The sequence below is a fragment of the Schistocerca americana genome, chromosome X (assembly GCF_021461395.2).
Source record: "Schistocerca americana isolate TAMUIC-IGC-003095 chromosome X, iqSchAmer2.1, whole genome shotgun sequence".
NCBI lineage: Eukaryota > Metazoa > Arthropoda > Insecta > Orthoptera > Acrididae > Schistocerca > Schistocerca americana.
Genome location: NC_060130.1, coordinates 744864592 through 744879436, shown reverse-complemented (window position 1 = coordinate 744879436; position 14845 = coordinate 744864592). Strand labels below are relative to the sequence as shown.

Below are 14845 nucleotides of genomic sequence, written 5' to 3'. Positions count from 1 at the left end.
GCATTTGTGAGCTCTTCGCCATTAATAAGTGAATATGATTGTGATTACGTGTAAGGATAGTGTGTGTACAGGGTGACAGTTATTGAGCTGTATGAAATAAAATTGTCATAACTTCTAAACAGTTTGCGTTAGGACATCCAAACTGCATGGTTGACCTTAGGGCATGATGGGAATTATGTGCTATATGGTTTGGTTTAGTGCGAAGCCCACTCTCATTTGGATGGTTTGTCAGCAAGCAAAATTGGCACATTTGGGGGACTGAGACTCCACATTTTGCGATTGAGAAGTCTCATCACCCTCAATGGGTGTCACTTTAGTGTGCAATGTCCAGTCATAGAATAATCGCTGTGATATTCCTTGATGGCACAGTGAATATCGAACGGTACTTAAAGATTTTGGAAGATGATTTCATCCTCATTATCCAAAGTGACCCTCATTTTGACAAGATGTGGTTCATGCAAAACAGAGCTCAACCCTGTCAAAGCAGGAGTGTGAACTCTGGGGACCGCATTCTGGCTCTGGGGTACCCAGAGGCCACTGGCATCGGCCTTGATTGGCCGCCATAGTCTCCTGATCCGAGTACACGTGACTCCTTTTTGTGGGGACTATATTAAAGACAAAGTATTCATCAATAATCCTAAAACCATTGCTGAGCTGCAAACAGCTATTCAGGAGCTCAGCATCGATCTTCCGACACTTCAGCGGGTCATGCAAAACTTCTCTTTTCGTCTGCACCATATTATTGCCAATGATGGCAGGCATACCGAACATGTCATAACCTCAATCTGAGTATCTGTAGTGACATTTACATGTTGAATGAAGTGTGTGCACACTGTAGTTTGTAACTAATTTACAATTTTTCAATATAGTTCAATAATTGTCACTCTGTATTTGCTAAAAGAAAAAGAAAGTGTGTTCATATGAAATACTTGCTGTTGTGTTGGTTACTGTGGGAGTCAGCACTGACACAAACGAGGAAGGAGAAAAGTTGCGATGGCCGGTGTCAGACGTGCAGTTACTTTTCCACACTATAACTACTCACAGTACACATGCTAAGTATTGTCCTCCTATTACTCAGTATTGATGCCCTCGAAGTCTGGAACTGAACTGAGCCTGATCAGAGATGGGCAGCTTGTTAAGTCACCATTGACAGGGGGTGTTGAACTCTGTCTTGCTGGAGGTGTGGCGCTGCCCTCTCCTTCCACTGGCACACGGATCAGCGCCTTCTTGATGCCATTTTGTGGTGCTGCACTGGTTGGTGTGCAGTTGATGCTTCGGACTGCACAATCCTCCTCTCCAAAATGTCACACTGTTGTTGCGTAGGGAGCCATCTTGCCAGCTTATGACAACGGGGAGTGGGGAGGCAGGAAGCTGGGTGGCATGAGGAGCCAGGAGCCACAAGTGGGACCAATGCTGAGCCCTTGGCCAAGCCCCAACATCCGTCCTGCCCTCCGAGGGGAACGTCAGTTGGATAACCCCTGAAAAGGTACCCACCCTCCTCTTGAGCCAGTCTGACAAAAAACAGAGGGGGCAGTGATGACAAAGGCAGTGACGATGACAATGACGACAATGACGACGATGACGATGACAGTGGCGGTCCACGACAGGTGCTGGGAAGGTGATCTACTGTGACAGCAAAGGCAATGGGTCCAACTCCTTCGATTCTGCAGGTACTGCCGAAAAGGCACCTGGGCGCAGTCACGCCGGCTACAAGATCCTAGTAGGATGCAAGTATGGGGACAGAAAATCTACGGAAGAATCTCACAATCTACAAGCACGAATCTGGTTCTGATGGCGGTGCAGCATCCCAGCAGGACCTTCAATTAAATATATGCAAGTGCCAAAATTTCGAAGAACCTTTCCTCTCTCCCAGCATCTGATGTGACCAAAACCTCTGAAAAGAATAGAATCATTAGGGGCAGAGCAATACTTCGGAGCATGGGAGGTGCCGTATGCTGCAGTGGGTGTTGCAGCTGGAGCAGTGTGTGGTGACACCGGCCATATTGAAGCTCTGCCAGCGATGGACTGTCATGGTGCTGGGAGTGATACATTACAAGGAAGAACAGCGTTTGCTCCCGTGTGTGGATGCATGTAGCTTGTTCATTTGTAGCTTGAATGTACGCACAAATCATTCAGCTTCTCTGTTTGACTGAGGATGAAATGGAGCATTGGTGAGTGATACCGTTGGCTACAAAACTGTTCAAAGTCCTGAGCCATAAACTGTGGTCTGTTGTCTGTATCCATACTTCAAGCAAACCTTCCAAACAAAAAACAGATGACAAAGCCTGAGGTGTACTGTGCGATGTAGTTAAGTTCATGAGCAGTGCAAATGGATGTTTGCTAAAAGAGTCCACAGTGATAAGCCATTGAATGTTCTTAAAGGGACCAGCAAAGTCAATATGCACTCTTTGCCACGGCAATTGAGACTTTGGCCAAGCTGAAAACGTTCGCGGCAGGGCTGATAGAGTTTCAGCACAAGCTTGACACTGTGACATTATCTGTTCAATGTGGGCATCCATGCCCGGCCAAGTACAGTGCCACTGTGCTATCTGTTTTGTGCATACAATTCCCTAATGTCCTCGGTGGAGCAATCACAACACATCTTTTTGCAACACCTAAGGAATAAACACATGCAATTGTCCAGAGTCATTTTGCAATGAAATCACTCTGTGCTGGATGGAGAGGCCATGCCAGTGAGCAAAATATTGGCACACAAATGAATTCTGAATGTTCTGCACTGAATGAGGCCAAGCAATACAGATGTAGTGCAACAAAAGGTTCAAGTCAGGGTCTTCTTCTGTGGCCTGTGCAATTTTTCTGTAGTGCAGTGGAAAAGTCTGTAAAAGTTCAGTGTCCTGACAACAAGATTGACAGTAATGTCAAATTCACAATTGGGACCAACAGTAGGCAAGAAAAGGCTTCAGCATGTGCATGCTTCAACATGGGCTGTTACAATATGTCAACGTTGCAGTTTATGAGCCATGTGTGGTGTAACAGGTTCTGACAGATGAAACAAAGATTGAAGTGGTTTATGGTCTGTCACTAGGTAAAACCTCCGACCAAACAGATATTGGTGAAACTTTGACACACTATAGATAAAAGCAAGTGCTTCCATCTTGGTTTGGGAATAGTTACATTTAGTCGTGGTCAATAACTTGAAAGCGAAAGCTATCGGCCTGTCCTGTGAACCAAATCTGTAAGAGATCACAACTCCGATCTCGTACAAAGAAGTGTCCATGGCTAAAACCACAGGCTTAGTGGGATTGAAATGAACAAGGCATATATCACTCAACAAGGCATTTTTAAGTTTCTGGAATGGAGCCACAGTGTGGGATGTGTTGTGTATAAACCAAATATAATATGTCATATTTCCGAGAACTGCCTGTAATTCCATCACATTCTGCAGGGCAGGGAGGTACTGGATGGTCAGCAAATGTGACTGAAGGTGGTGAACATCTTGGCTATTAATAATGTTACCTAAGTACTGAATTTCAATCTGAAAAAAGGCACATTTGTCCAGGTGACACTTCAAATATGTAGCTGAAAGCATTTGAAAAAAAAAGAGTACGAAGGTTATCGATTGTTCCTCAGGTGTATGTCCTGACACCACAATATAGACAAAGTAATTTGAATAGAATGGATTTTTTACAGTAGGCTGTTCTAAGTAGCTTTGTAATATGGTAGGCGTGGTAGTGCTGCCAAAGGGTAATCACAAAAATTTGAGCAACCCTACATGTGTGTTGACCACAAACATGTTAAGACTCCTCATCTAGCAGAATTTGGAAATGTGTGTTGTGTAAGTCAATTTTTGAAAAATAGCGGCCTACACCAGGTTTGTCCATTAATTCCTCAGGGCAAGGCAATGGACAAGTATTAATTATTTATTGTTTGTGGATTCACAGTGGGTTTGAAGTCAACACAAAGACGAAGTGTTTCAGAAGGATTTGGTAACATTGCTAAGGGAGAAGCCCATTGACTAGTTTGGATAGGAGTGATTACACTATCGTCTTGCCATTGTTTAAGTTCACTTGTAACTTTTTCTCTAAGTGCATGAGGGACAGGATGTGCCTGAAATGACTTAGGTTACGCATTCTCCTTCATTGTAATGTGCACCACAAAATTATTTGCTCTGCCAAGTCCTTCAGAAAATAAATCAGGGAACTCCTCAATCAATTGTGTAACATTGTCTTTTGGGTTGAAAGCAGAAACAGAAAGTGCATTGTCCTGAATACAAAGACCAAACAAATCAAATGAATCTAACCCAAAAATATTTTCACAGTCTTGTAAACACAAAATTGTAAATGTCATCATTCTGGTGAGAGACTGGAATGTGGCAGGCAAACTACATGTATTGTACCAAGCACTGGAATGTGCTGGCCATTATACGCAGTAAGTTGTGTGCAAGATTTTGTCAATTGTGGCGATCCCAGCTGTTCATAAGTGGCGTGATTAAGCAATGTAATGGAAGTGGCATTGTGTAACTGAAGTCGCACACAGCATCTGACAATGATTTAAGTTCACAAACAGTTTGTTTGACTGTCATAGCACAGCAGTTGGGAAGGGTGAGGGCACATCCTGAATCTGGTAATTACTAGGACCAGTAGCAGTTTAGAAAAAACTAGATTCACTGAGTGAGAAAGTGCTCCGTACTTACAAAAGTGAACATGGGTAGAATTATTTTTCTGTTGCAAACACACACACACACACACACACACACACACACACACACACACACACACACACACTCTCTCTCTCTCTCTCTCTCTCTCTCTCTCTCTGTACATGACCTGGCTTTCTGCAAGTTGTTTTCGGCGAAGGGCAGTTTTGTCTTTTATGTGTGGCAAAGCAGTGGGGACATGATTTCACAGCAGACACACACATTGACACTTGTTTACACTGCCCATGGCACGGTGGCCTGTTTATGCATGATAGTTGGGCACAAGGCCATACCTGTTTGTCACTTTGCGTTACACTGCAAATGGGAGCTACCTCAATGTTTTCTGTGGAACTATCACACGAGTCCTGATGTTCAGTAATTTGTAACACTTGTTTCAAAGTAGAATCAGAATGTTATAGAATTTGGTCATGAATCCTACTGTCTGGCACATTGTATGTAATTGCGTCACTGTAGTACTGTCCACAGCTACAGTGAAAATGACACTGTCATGTCAAACCCTGAAGTTCAGTGACCCACTGACGGTATGTTTGTTCTGGCTCTTTCCACAATTGAAAGAACTTGTGATAAGCAGCAGCAACCTGTATCTGATACTCGTAATACTTAGTGAGGGTGGAAACTAAAACTTCAAAAATCAACAACTCCAGCCGGGAATAACTTCTGAGTGAGGAGGTCAACTCCTGTGCCGGCCATCGACAAGAAATTGAAAGTTTCACTGTATCTTGCACTTGCTGTGTACCCCTCATTCCTCTCCTCTTGTTATTCACTGAAGGCTCAGAACAGTGGAATGCACGGAGGCAGAGCCATGGATGTGACTGATTGTTGTGGCGTAGTTGATGCAGCAGTAGCTTGCGCATTAATGAGCTGCTGGACTGCCATCTTCAACTGCGACATTTGGTGGTTCTGAAACTGAATAAACTGCATTAGATCAAAGCCAGCAGTAACCGGAGGCATAGGTGCAGATGGTGTAGGAGGTGGGTTAGAGGACATTTTAATGAGTGGAGCACTGCAACAAATTAATTATAAGCAATGCAGATACACAAATAGTCGAAGTGTTGCTGTAAGTCTGCTAGAAAGAACACAATTAGTAACAACATTCCTCTGAAAGAAAGAGGGAGAAATATTAGTGATGCACTGTGATAGAGTGGCGAAGAGCGAAGGCAGCGTTGATTCTGTAATCCACAGTGCCAGATGTTCTGTCGGCTACTGTGGGAGTCAGCACAGACACAAAGAAGGAAGGAAAGAATTTGCAAAGGCCGATGGCAGGAATCCAAAATGGTCTGTACGTAACATTTGCAGATTAATAGAACACTTTATTTCTAAAAAGGAAAGAAACATAACTTAATTTCTTGTTATGAGATGGCTTGAGGGGCTTCCTGTGCCTCCTACATGCGATTACTTGTACGCACTATTACTGCTCACGAAACGCAGGGTAAGTATAGTCTTCCTATTATTCAGTAATAATGCTCTTGAAATCTGTGACCAAACTGGGCCAGACTAATGATGGGAGGCTGGCTAAGTCAGTGTTAACAGGGGGCACTCAACTCTGTCTTCCTGGAGGTGTGGCACTGCCTTCTCTTTCCATTGCCACATGGGTCAGCACCTCCTTGATGCCGTTTCACAGCGCTGCACTAGTCGGTGTGCAGTCAATGCTTTAGAACTGCACACTTGTGACTGATAGTAGTCACAGATTTTTAATATTTACCAAAGATACCAGAAGGCATACGGTAAGGGGCAGAAACTGATGCTTATGCAGAGTTACAGACAAACCATTTGTAGAAATCCTAGCAGTGTCTCAGGTAGTGAGATCCAGAGTTAGACAAACTGCTGAGAAGAAAAAGAAAGTAATGACAGGAATTTCTAAATTCCATAAATTGTTTCACAAAATTATCAGTAATTGGGGATTAACAAGGAAAATAAATATGAAAGAGAAATTTTTATTCTATAACTACCGTTCAACTAAATCCGTTTTTACAACTACAGCAGAAATTGTAGCCCAATTAATGCCAAAGCATTTCTTTATTGTCACCTCTGAAGTCTTGTGTTGAGAAGTCAATGGAAAATCTAGGACAGATGATGTCTAAATCCAATAAAAAGTAGATCCATTTTCCAGGTGCAAACTGGAAATGTTCTGTATAACTTGAATGAAGTGGTGGTGGTGTTTTGTCAGACTTGCATAGAACATTTTTCAGTGTCCTCAGAATATGGAGGTATATTTTTACACATCATAATCTGATACTACTACTGGAGGCCATGCTTTCTGACATGGACACTTTATAGGAATTTTCTGTGAGCAATAGGCATACAATGTCATTTGATACAGCAATTTAGGTCATTGACTAGAAATTATAAAGATACCCAGCCATACCCCTCACTCCACAGTGCTTCAGCTGTAAGGAGAATGATGTTCGTGAAGGCAATGTGTAAAGGAGGTTGTTTAAAAATACTCTTGTGACCACCCAACCTAGAATAGTGTTCAAGTATGTGGGACACATACCACTAACAGGGGTATTGAATATATACAAAGAAGGGCAGAAGAAATGTTTATATGTTTGTTTGACCAGGGGGATAGCATTGTGGATGTATTGAAATATCAGAATTGGCAGTCACATGAAGATAGATGCCAACTAACTTGCAACATAATTTCAAGAACCAGTATGAAGTGAGGACCCTAGGAATGTACTACAGCCTCCTATATGTTGCTTTGTACAGACTACAAAGACAAGATTAGACTAATTACAGTGGACACAGAGGTGTTCGAGCAATCGTTATTCTCGCGCTCCATACAAGAATGAAACAGAAAGAAACCTCATCCAGGAAGATTTTACAGACAGATTATTTATAACATCAAAGTTATTTATTCTGTTGCTATGAATGTAGTAAAGTAACTTGTATTGATAGTCAAGTCCAATTTTCTTCAGTTTGTGTCCCTGACAGTAATTATGTTGACTTCCTTTGTCTTCATGCTTTCTAAAAATATCATTGTTTGTCATCATACTGATGATGATAGAGATGATGTGGGCCTTTCTTCCAATGAACATTTTTAAATTTCAGCTTCTCTGTTCCTCTTCATTGCTTTTGTGACTCAGTTTATAGCAACTTTGTCTGAAATATACTTGGGTAATGCACTACCTTCTTACACAGTTCTGCTGAAATGGTATAATTCTTTCCATCCTTCATTGCTATTGAGGATTTAACATGTTACACTGTGTGGTACTGCTGTTGAGGACATGTAAAACTCTTTGCCTTGCTTCATGGACGTATCAGTCTAGTGTTAACCTTACAACTCATTGTAAGCTTGCACCCGTTAGTGCCTCTTGTGTTAAACTAAGGAGCTCATTTAATGCAGAGCTGTTTATTCATGAAACTCTGCTTCATGAAACTCTGCTTGTGCTATATGACCACAGAAAGTTTAGAATTGTTTCTTTCTGTCACATGCATTTATGTGTGAAGTAAATAGATAAAGGATATATTACAGTAGTATTTGATTGTAATCATCATACATGTGGACAATAAACACTGTGTAATAAAGCATCAAAACTATGACACTTATACATATCACCTAAAGGGTGGAACTGGTCATGCCTTGCGAAATTTATTATTACAACTGAAGATATCACCTTAACTTCAATTTTATGTGTTGGTGACAATTGTTTTTTGTCATTGACATACGTGTATGCAGAGTACAATAGTAGCATGCTACTGAAAATTTTGGTGCAATATTAATCTGAATAGTTCATATATAATGGGATTTTGAAGTTGGGAAGGTTTGAAAAAATGGCAAGAAAAATCTTGTTTCATATTTTTAAACACTTTGAGTCAGATCATGGGAAGACCACCTACAGCAAAAACCTGTATGGTAATAGTACTAATTGTTATCAAAAGAAAATTTTTGTTGAATGTGTCTCTTTGTTTGTTTCCTATTGTCATGGTTAAAGTTATGCTCAATAATGTTGCAGGTAAATTACTGAAATCCTGTTCGTCAAATATCTGGTGGTTGTAATTAAAGTGCATCTACTCACAGATGCTGTAATTTTTGTATGGCAGCAAAACTTGGTAGACATTCTAATGCGTTAATGCAGAACTGGTTTAGGACGCAAAAAAAAGGTTCCAACTTCAGCCACCAGATGCACATCTGGCACTATACAGCATCTCCTTAATGTCTCTGGTGCACATATTGAACAAACTGTGTAAGCAACGGTTAATAACATCAACATCATGCCTTTCTCACTTGTTTGACCTTTCCCACCCATGTCCCGTTCCTAATCCATTACATATGGAAACTGTATGTCTTTCTTGAATTCACAATGCCAGATTTGCCCTTGATGGCCAAAATTGGAACTAATTTTGTTTCAAGTGTAAATAAGTTCCGCATTAGAATCTCTACCAAGTTTCACTGCCATGCGATAATTACAGCCCACACTGGACATATGTGACCTGCTGCACTTTTAACATTCTGTATATACAATGTATTCAGTCACATGTGCAACACATTACTATCACATTGTATGATTCCAGAAAGATTAAAATATTGTATCATCACAGCCTGTTAGAAGAAACATAGAACAGTTATTAAAAATAATTACTGCCCTGTCTCACTACTTACTTCCTTGTTGAAGATACTGGAAAAGATTATGCATACAAGAGCATTACCAATTTTTCAATTACATGATCAAATCAAACAACATTTAAAGGTGAAAGATTGTCAGCTGGTATTTCAGTGACTTTGCAAAAAAATTTGATTTTGTAGTTCACAGTATACTCCCATAGAAGCTCAAATATAATGGCATCGCAGGCCTTGCTGGTAACTGTTTTTCAGCCTACTTAACAAAAGATTGCAGAAAGTCTCATTAAGAAATTCGTGCAGTGCACGCAAGGAAACCATGTTCAGAGTGGAGAAAAATCACTACAGGTTTACCATGGGGATCAATATCACGTCTCTTGTTACTCTTGTTATGTATGTAAATGATCTGCTGATTTTTGGCCAACAATGCAAATAGCTTAATGAAACCTAATGAAGAACTTCCACACTTTAAATTTAAATAAAATGTTCTTGAACATTATAAATTGTTCTGTATGTATTAACTGTCAGTGAACTTTTGTAAAACACAATCCCTGCAGATCTATGCTGCAGAAGGCCTGACCTCACTGAATGAAGGAAAATCTACATGTTTATGCTGCTAAAAGCCTAAACTAGTTACCACACGTTAAACAGCTTCTTAAATGTCTGATCCATATGAATTTTGCATTATGGGTAGTAGCAGACTTTGGAGATGAAAAATGTCAAAAAGGTCACTTACTTTTCCCATTTTCACTCATTAATGTCTTATAACATCATACAGAGTGCTTAAAAAAGATTTTCCAGTTTCTCGCGATTATATCTGCTACAAGTATGAAGAGAAAAACTTGGAGTGACTTTTAACTTACCTGTAGGTCTACAAAGCTTTTGTTATCAAAACAACAATCTGGTTTTAGAATAATATATCTTTTAGATGCGTGCACATACAACCATTGGATCCTTTTTACAATTTTGTCTACGATCAAAGTTTCCATTTATGTATCATAAAAGTTCAATGTGCCCTCCACTGCATGCCTGACGGACAACATCCAGACAATAGCTGAACTCATATTACACTTTTGTGAGCATGTCTGGAGTTAAACCATTCACTTTTATTGCCATGTGGTTCCACAGTTCTCACAAAGTTGTGGGAAACAGGGCCACATAGACAAAGTCTTCCACAACCTGTAACATCCCTCCAAAAAGAAAAGACATACATACTGTGAGATTAAGTGACCTTGGAAGTCAGTGGTGCAATGTTAGATCTATCATCCCTTACAGGTGATCCATCATTGAGGCAGTTCATTGTTAAGAAATGCTCCAACAACCAGTTGCCAGACTTTATCTTCTAAGTGAAAGAAGATAGAAAATTGGGGTAATTTTAACTTATGCATATGAACTAAGTTTATCTTGAAACCAGTTATTGCTTGTTGGTTCATGTGGTTGCCTGTAGGGGACTCCCTGGAGCACCTTGCTTGCTCACTCACTCACTCACTCACTCACTCACTCACTTGCTCGCTCGCTCACTCACTCACTCTCTCGCTTATGCTAATAAATGAAATTTTTGGCATGATCTCACAATCATGGAAAAAGCCAGATCTTAAATGTATCCAGGTACACGATTCATGTTGCCGTCTTTTTCACAAAGAAGAAGAGGCCTTGAATCTTTTCTCTGGAGATATTACAAAAGGTGTGAAGCTTTGGAGTCTGTCTCTTGTGCTCGAGTATGGTATGTGGCTACTCTGTTTCCCATATTCATGTTGCAGTGGTGCACTTTTCTGTTTAATTGGAATGTAGCTTCATCAGTAAACATTAAATGTGGAAGGAAACTATCTACCCTTTCCACACCCAGAATGAATTAAAAAAAGACATTCTTGTTTATCAGCACTATGACCACTTGTATCCTGTACAGCATGAAACACAAATGTTACTGCAAAACTTACTGAAGAGATGCTCAAGGAAAGGCTAAACCTTCGCTGGTGTGATGAGCAGATTTCTGTGGACTACGTACAAATCTCTGTTGAGTGTGGTATATGTCTTGAATGAGCATGTGATGGTTACATGTGGATTTCATCTTACATAAACAACTAGTGTCTTGAAACTGTTGTTGCCATTGTTGAATGCTTTGAGCTGTAGGAGTTGCAGTGCTGTACTCTGAACAAAACTCCTTCTGCACTGTTGTATGAATTGCACCTGTTGAAGTAGAGACAAAAATGCATTTTGTTGCTCTGTTGTTGCCATCTCAATTCTACGCATGTTGGGTAATGAATGAGCAAGTGAGTGAAGTGCTCTAGGGAGCTTCCTACAGGCAACCAAATGAACCATCAACTTATAACTGATGTCAAGATAAATTTTTAGTTTGTATGCATAAGTTAAAATTACCCCAATTTTCTATCTACTTTCACTTAGGAGCTATAGTCTCCTGAAATTGGGTGTATCTATTTGAAGCAACCTTTAATATGGTACAACTCTTCATTGAAGAAGTGTGTGGATTGCACAGAAGTGTGCAATAAGGATAATATATGGTGTTTACACTATAACCACTTGTAGATTGCTATTTAAACAGTTGTGTATCCTGACAACCACCTCGCAGCACATCTACTTCCTAATGAAGTTCATTATCAACAATTAGTCACAACATTCTTAAACATATACTAGAAGAAGTAACTTACAGTATCCACTGCTCAGGCTTAGTGTGATAAGAGAAGCCTTTTTGTGTGTATCTTTTGTATGTATGTAGATCATTGTATGTGGAAAAGAAAAAATTAAACATAGCTTACAGTTAATGTAAAAGACAATTGTGTAAGTGGCCATATTTTTCACTGAGGAAGTCCATTACAGTTGTACATTAACTGGCATTTTCCACCCCATAGTAATACATCTCAGTTATAAGCCATGGAACCTGTAAATAACAAACAACAGATTTAATGTGACGACTTGAAATATTACCAGTAGGATTCAACAGAGGTTATGTGAAAGACCTTTCTCCTCTTTTAGTTGACAGACATAGAAAAAACTTCTACTTACCCAGTGATTGCAAATGTAAGTGTAAACAAAATGTGATATTTCTCACTATTGTTTCTGCCATATTCTCTGATAGTGTCTTTTTTTCTCCTTCTGAGCTCTGACTCAGCTGCCCACTCTGATTCTTACAAGTTTTCAGATTTTGTTTGATTCACGTATTTCAATATTGACTTGAATTTCCCCCATCTTTCTGTGACTTTCGCGTGGGATTCTGGATGACTTTCGCATTCAAAGTATATGTCTCATTTTCCTTTCTTTTGGTAGGTGATGGAACTTGGGTATCTTCTATTTTAAGTATCATTTCACCCATGTCTCATGCGTACCATCCTTCGATAGATTCTGGGACTAGATATCCACTGTCTTTTTGTGTTATATGAATGCGATCAGGAACTTAGTTTCTACACATTTTTCCTCTTGAGCCTCCATGATCAGTTTACAGTGTAGTAACATATCACCTGTCCAGAGACCATTTGATGTGGTATTGACACTGTGATGAATATTTTTATTTTGTTGTTAGGTTATCATAAGTTTTTTTGCAGAGGAAGTTTACTGAATACTTACTGATTGGAAAGAAACACTTTTTAGGAAGAAAATGTGCCAGAGGTTGTCCAGATCTCTTCCAAAGGCCATATTGATTATGTATTACAATTTGTGGAAAAACTTGACATTTTTATCATCATCGAGTACATCAATTAAACCTGTTACAAAACTGTATAACAGTCAATAACAGGTTATGAAACGAATTTTGTGTGTGAAGTGGAACTTATGGCTAAATCAAAATTTTGCACAATTATGCTTAAAATTTATTAGCAATGATATTCATTGGTCATGCCTAGACAGTTTACAGGATGAAACTGGCTTCCACTATGAGCTCACAGGAAGAAGTTATTAAAGTAGTACATATTGATTTGTCACTTTAAAAGTAGTATTACCAGTGCATAAGCAAGAAAATTGTGACCTGAAATGCAGAAGAAAATTTTTTTGCGAGCTAGTGGAGCTGATAGACGAAAGTAATGTCAAAAACAAGCTGGATGGTACATCTGTTTGCTCAGTGAGTCAGTTTCACTTTTGGAAGAAGCTCCCATGGAGATCTCAAAAACTGAAAAAAATGTAAGTGGAAAAGTGAAAAGCAGAATGAAAAAATTAATTCTGTGTTATAAGTGATTCGCTGCCCAAAAATATGGTGACACCAAATTCCACAGTGGATGTGTTCCTAAGAATCAGGATCCATCAGGTGAACAAACATTTCAGAAACCTATACAGTTCACAGGATGGTTCAGCAGAAGCATCGTGAAAGAATTACTGTAGAGTCTTCATCCACATAGGTAAAAATTCTCATAGAAGCAGCACTGAAGAGGAAATTGTTAGTGAAACAAAAATGTAATTCACTCTACCAGTAACCTCTGCAAAGCATATAGAATTTTAGTGAGCAGTATTGTCCACAGAAAATCTTTCAGTGACATATATGGAGGTAATTAACCACAGTACAAACTAAAACTGTAACACTCTAGGGGTTCTGTTTATGGGTTGAAATAAGTGCTAAAGGAATAAATGATTTGGTAAAAGTGGTTTGCATTTAAATAGGTTAGGGTCCAAAATTCTTAGCAAAATGTTCACTGATACATATAAAATTCTAAATAATAGGGGAAACTTATAAGGAGGGATGGAGATGACACAAAGTGCGGTAACAAAAATGGCAAGACTGAAACACTACTAAAAAAAGAGTACAACTGAAACCATTAACAGGAAAGAATGCCCTTAAGTACTGCAATGGAATATTAATGAACTAAGTACTGAATTTTTTTTTAAACAAGAGTAATGAAGTTAATAAATTAGAAATTATTCTTTCTGAATGTAAAAATGTAAAAGTTATTTGCCATAATGAACATTGGCTTACAGATGATAATATTAAAATCTTTAATAAAACTGAAACTTTCAAATAGCCAATGGCTTTTGAAGAGAAGAGAAATCAGTTGTAGACTCTTGCGTACTTATTCATTCTGATATAAAATATGAAATAAGAAATTATTTTAATTATTTGAATCAAGATCGTATATTTGAGAGCTGCTGTGTTGAGTAAAGGGATGTAAATGTCACACTAATTTCTACTTACAGAGTACTAGAGAAAGCTACAATTGAAGTTTTTATGATCAAATTTCAGTGCCTGTTTGAAAATCTCAATAAAGAAAAAAAAAGGAAAAAAAATTGTAATAGCTTCAATATTAATATCAAAGTTGAAAGCAGTGAGGTGTCCGTATTCACTGATGTAATAAAAATCTTTGGCTTCAAAGTAAACTTAATGCAAGCCATGAGAGAAATGCACAGTCACTGACCTCTATTGATAATATTTTAACAAATTGGGTTTGAAGATGTTTATAAATTTTGCTTGGATTCAAATATATTGGACAACACTCATTGTTCACTTAACTACCATTATTCATTAAACTACCAAAAATTAGCAAAGAAATTTCATGTTACAAATGCCATGCAAGAAAGAACTTCAATAAAAAAAAATCAGCAATATTTAATAATAAGAGAGACTGAATGGACTTTTGACAGTTGTATTTCAAGCAGTAGTAACTTTGACA

At 38.9% G+C, this 14845-nt stretch overlaps 1 protein-coding gene across 1 annotated transcript in view; it reads left to right on the top strand.

The window, feature by feature from the left end:
* LOC124555675 (copper chaperone for superoxide dismutase) overlaps positions 1 to 14845 on the top strand; it is a 101129-nt gene that overhangs the window by 18496 nt on the left and 67788 nt on the right. The gene's annotated exons all lie outside the window — the stretch shown is intronic.